Source organism: Thermobia domestica, chromosome 15, assembly GCF_964235325.1.
Source record: "Thermobia domestica chromosome 15, izTheDome1.hap1.1, whole genome shotgun sequence".
Classification (NCBI taxonomy): Eukaryota; Metazoa; Arthropoda; class Insecta; order Zygentoma; family Lepismatidae; genus Thermobia; species Thermobia domestica.
Window position 1 is genome coordinate 103,352,846 of NC_137468.1, and position 6,000 is coordinate 103,358,845.

Below are 6,000 nucleotides of genomic sequence, written 5' to 3' on the forward strand. Positions count from 1 at the left end.
TTCCCGTTCCTCTTGGGTCCGAATATTCGTCTCAGGATCTTGTTCTCAAATACTTTGTCTATCTTCTTCCCTTAGAGTAAGCGACCATGTTTCGCAACCATACAGAACAACAGGCATGATTATCGTTTTGTATATTTTAAGCTTCAGATTCCTCGACAGAATTAGCGACGACAAGAGATTTTGAACCGAATAGTAACACGAATTCCCTACTTTTAGTCGACATTTAATTTCTTCGTGAATATGATTTTCCTCTGTTAATACTGGTCCTAGATATTTGAAAATATCCACTTTATCAAAAGTATTATTTAATATTTTAACGCATCCATAATTTGCCGTATTACGGTCCTGACGCACTTCCATGTATTTAGTTTTCTCTGCATTTACTTCTAAACCCATGTCCCTGCAAGTGTTGAATAAGATCTCTGCATTCCTTTCTATTGTTCTCCTATCATCTCTTATTAAATTTACATCATCAGCATATGTCATAACCTGGTGAATACCGCTCAACTCTAGGCCCTGGTTGCTATCTTTGATTTTCCTTATAGCGTATTCCAGAACAAAGTTAAATAATAATGGCGACAACGCATCTCCTTGTTTCAGGCCATTTTCGACGTGGAAGCTCGTGGACAAAAATTTTCCTACCCAGACTTTACTTTGGGATTCATTTAAACATATCGTAATTATTCTAATTAGCTTTCTCGGTATTCCAAGTTCTGTAAGAACGTTGTATAATGTTTCTCTCCTAACCGAGTCGTAAGCCTTTCTAAAATCAATAAATAGTTGATGTACCGGCTTATTGTATTCCCACTTTTTTTCGAGTATTTGGTGAATGGTAAATATTTGGTCGATAGTTGATCGATTTCGTCTAAATCCGCACTGATAATCTCCAATAATTTCATCTGCGTATGGGGTCAGTCTTGCTAACAGAATATTTGAAAGGATTTTATAGGATGTTGACAGAAGAGAAATGCCTCGATAATTATTACACAGTCAGTTTTGTCGCCTTTCTTGTGAATTGGAACAATGATTGATTCTTTCCACTCTTGTGGCAATTCTTCCTTGTTCCAAATAAGGAGATTGAGTTTGTGTATCTTGTTCCACAATTTTTCGCCTACAGCTAAAATTAACTCAGCCGGAATTTCATCTACACCCGAAGATTTGTGTTTCTTTAATTTCTTTATAGCGGTTTGTACTTCTATTCGATTGGGTTCTGGAATATACGGTTCTGCACTGTGTATCTCCTTTTCTCCACGACACTAGTTTTTGGTTTCGTGTTAAGCAAATCGTCAAAGAAATCTTTCCATCTATTTAAGATGCTATCCGTATCAGTGAGAACTGTACCGTCAGATTTCTTTAATATATAAGCACGAGGTTGATAGCCATTCTTAAATTCGCTGATCCCCTTATACATGTCCCGGATGTTTTTATTTTTACTATTATCTTCAAGTTCCTTAATTTTAGCTTTCAAAAAATCGCGTTTCTTTAATTCTAAAAGTTTTGGAAGTTTCCCGCCAGATTGCGAAATTTTGTGTAGTTATTTCATTCGGATTTTGTAGCCAGCGTAATTTTACATGTTTTCTCTTCTCTGTTAGTTTAATGCATTCCTGGTCGAACCATGGTTTGTTCCTACGTATTTCCGCGTGTCCCAATTTTTCTTTTGCTGAAATTTTAATGCTATCTCTAATTTCAATCCAGGTATCCACAACGGTTTAGAAGGGATCTTTGGACAATATTAACTCTCGCCGCTTGAATGTAAAAGAGTTCTAGCGGGTACGCGAAAATTGATCTGACTTAACAACTGTTCACATATGTGGCCATTTACAATTTTTTGCAAAAATATTAGGTCAGAAATTTGGTTTCTCACTAGGGGAGGTTTGATATTGGGGGATTTTAAAAAGTCATTTTTTGGAAGTGTTCGGAGGTGAGGTACTCGGTAGGATATAATGGCTAAAAGAAATTAATTATGGAATTTAATTTTTTTAAATGAGTAGGGTAGGCCATAGACCAGATAGGAGAACAGTGTTCAATAGTGGGAGCAACATATGACTTATAGAACAAACTTAAGGAATTAGGATTTTTTATGTCAGTGAAGCGATAGAGGAGTCCCAGTTTTCTCATAGCAGTACAAGATATTGTGCTTATATGATCCGCAAAAGTAAGCTTACTGTCAATGATAACACCAAGATCTCTGAAAGAGGAGACTAGATTTATGTTCTTATGACCAATTTTGTAAATGTGTTTTATAGGTTTCTTTTTAGAGAAATCGTAAGAGAAGCACATTTTTCGATGTTTAAGCTAAGTTTCCAAGAGTTACACCAGTTGAGAAGAATTGAAGCATCATGTTGAAGAGCTAGGGCATCATACTCGGATTGAACTTGTCTGTAGAGTTTGCAGTCATTAGCAAATAGAAGAATATTGGTAGAGCTTTTTGTAAACAAAGAAAGCAGATCGTCCATGTATAATAGAAATAGAAGTGGACCCAGAACACTGTCTTGAGGAACTCCAGAAGTTACGGGAATAAAATCAGAAAAGTAAACAAACTTGTTGTGCCTATTACTGCGATAGGTTTCCAGAAGACTAAGCAATTTGCCATGTAAATTGAATCTAGAATGAGTTTGTATATAAGAAGATGGTGTGGAAGGGAATCGAAAGCCTTAGCCAGGTTCAAATACAAAATGTCGAGTTGAAAAGTTTCTGAGGTGCTGTCCACAGCATCGGACAGAAGAACAGATAAATTAGTAACACAAGATTTTCCTGGCAAAAAGCCGTGTTGTGAGGAGTTTATAAATGGAACAACAAATTGAAAGATCCTGTTTTTGATCATCTTTTCACAAACGAGTAAGAGAGGTGATAATAAAAAAATATGTCAATAGGAGGACACACCATTTTTATTCTTACCAGACTTATGAATAGTGATATTAGCTCTCTTCCAACAGGTGGGAAAGACACCTGCAAAACAGCGATTTAGTAAATTCGAAAGGGGTTGAGAAAGCGAACTGGCAACACTGCGTAGGAAGCAAGTGTAAATATTATCTGGCCCTAAGGTGCGCTGCTGGGGCAATGTCAAGAGAAGAGAAAGTACTTCGGTCGGAGTGATACTGATAGAAGACAAAGATTGAGAACAAACACGTTGAAGAGGGTAGGGGAAGGAAGGAGAGGTGGGAGGGGATGAAGCAAAGCTACCAGCAAAATATTCATTAAACACCTTTACCCTGTCTTTTTCATTTACACATGCATTTTTGTAGGTCAGTTCTGTCGGTATACAAAAACTATTTCTTCGGTTGTTTATTAGGGTCCAGAAACGCTTAGGGTTATTACTTGTATCGATTGTAATGTGTTCAATGTACTCCTCATACTTTCTTTTCATAAGATATTTACTAGTCTTCTAATATCTGTAAAGTTCTTGTAGGTATATTCACTGGGAAAATCCTTCCATAGCTTCCATGCACTTTTTTGTTGCGAAGTATGCACTTTAGTTCATCAAACCACGGGGAGAACTTTGAAGAAGATCTTTTACGGAAAGGCACAAAATCTTTAACCACAGCCTGTATGAAGTCAGTAAATAAGTCAGCTGCATCGTCAGCTGAACCTGAGGCAAGTAAGCACCATGAAAAAGTATGAAGAACTTGTATTTCACTCCAAGGGGTCTTTTTCCACTGTGGCAAAGAAGACACTGATTTTTGTCGTTGATATATTTTGTGCTTGACGTCAGGAAAGAACACACTGGGGGAATCGTGATCAGATGGAGAAAAGTTTAACTTAGGGACCACAACCAGTGATTTGTGGGTTGACACAGTATAGTCCAGGTTACTATCGCCTCTAGTAGAATGCACATTATGCTGTGCTAAGCCCAGAACATGTATAAAATTGTCCAAAAACCAAGAGTCATTATTATAGTTTTTAGAATGTGGGACACCACCTGTGGGGGAAAGCCAGTCAATGGAGAGATTGAAATCTCCAAGAAGTGTTGCATTGCAGTCTGCTACGGCGACAATCATAGAGTCACTACATGCTTCCAGTATGTACAAGTAAGAGTTTGTGTGTGTGTGTGTGTGTGTGTGGTCGATAAAAGCAGCCTATGAGGTTTTGGACCGTTTGGAATATTTATTTCAACCCATAAGATTCCACAGTCCTCACTGTATAAGTCATTACGTTCTTTACTTTTTAGTTTAGAGTTCACGCATATCATTACACCACCACCACGTGAAACCCTGTCCCGTCTGTATATAGTAAAGTTATTGGAGAATGGCAGTTCACAATCAAGCACATCATCAGTCATCCAAGTTTCAGAAAAAAACTAAACAGTCATATTCTAGAAGTTCAGGTAAATGTATTTCACAGTCACTTAGTTTGTTTTTAATGGATCGGGCGTTTTTATAATAGAAAGGGCATAGCCCTCATTGGGTCCCGGATTGAGGTGAACATCGCCACTAAGCAGAATGATCAGCAGTAGATGGTGCCATCTATTGATAGATTTCTTACCTGAAGCTGTCTGCCCGGAAGAAAAAGGTTTCGTAATGGCAGTCCAAAAAGCCTTTGAAAAGGATGATACCGGAAAAGAAAACATCCTTTCAGAGCAAAACAGGTCACAAACACAACACTGAGAGCCACACTGTTTTTCAATGTCACACCATCGTGCAGACAGATAATGACAGATAATATGACAGATAACCAAAACGCTCTAACACACGGGCAAACGAGACAAAAACTTAAGAATATCAGAGCACAACAAAACACCGACACACCACTAGACGCCATCTTTCTTCTTTCAATATTTTACAGAGGGATAGTTTATGGTGTACGCATAGGCTTTATGATATTCATAAAACCTTATATCTAAGAACTATAACTAACTTATATTCAAGAATTACAACTAACTTATATCTAAGAATTATAACTAAACTTATATCTAATATTACAACTAACTTAAATCTACTTCTCTTCTATCCCATAATGTCCCCAAGCTAAAGTATTTACACCATCCTCTAGTATACATGTATCTTTTATCATCGCTCGGATCTAACGCTAACTTATTAACAGCTATAGTATATACATTATGCTTATGACTACGAATAAGGTTTATATCTTTATATGTTTTTACATTATGGAATAGGGGTTTTCTTATAATCATCAAACTTCCAACTCTTTCGCTACTACACATTTAGTTATTCCTTTTACTTTTTTCTTTATTTTTTATTCTAAAGGCATACATCTTAGATCGTAGTCCAATAAATTCAGTCATTAGTTTGCCATTGTTTTCATCTTTCATTTTACCTAATACTTTTTTGTTTATTAGTGGTATTCCATATTGTCCTTTTCGTATTCGCTTGTATCAAATAGGTCAAACATTTCCTTTAAGTCTTTGTAGAAATCATCTGTTTCTATTTCATATATATAAAACTATTTGCATCCATGTAACATAAATCTATATTGATTCCATAGTTAGGTTTCATAATGTTGTAATGGAAATCGTACATTAATAGTTTTGATAATTCTAATACACTCATTCCAACATATATCGGTTTAGTGAATATTAATTTCTCTTTCTTCATATGTATAGCACAAAACTTCAGTAAATGTTGTTATGTAATTAAAGTTCGGGTTCGCTATTAATTTCTTTACCTTCTTCGGATCACATTCTAAGGTCTCTCGGATCTCTTTCTAATATTTTCCATTGTCTTCCCGAATACGCTATTATTCATTAATTTGTAAAAGTCCTTCTCGAAATCATTCTTAGCTTTCGTTCTCATTAACCAATTTGATTGTTTGAACTCTAATACTCTATGAACTTTCTTTAATCTCATCCCAAGTGACATATACAGTAGTGAATAACGTATCTTTCTTTGTTATAAAGTGTCGTTAATAATTTTGATTGTTTTGATCCTGATGGGCACATGTTTTCTGGAGCTAATGGTAGATCTGAGTGCTTATTATGTAGACACTTTGGATATTTTAAATCAACTTCTAATATATAACCTACCTCAGAATCATCTGGAATAT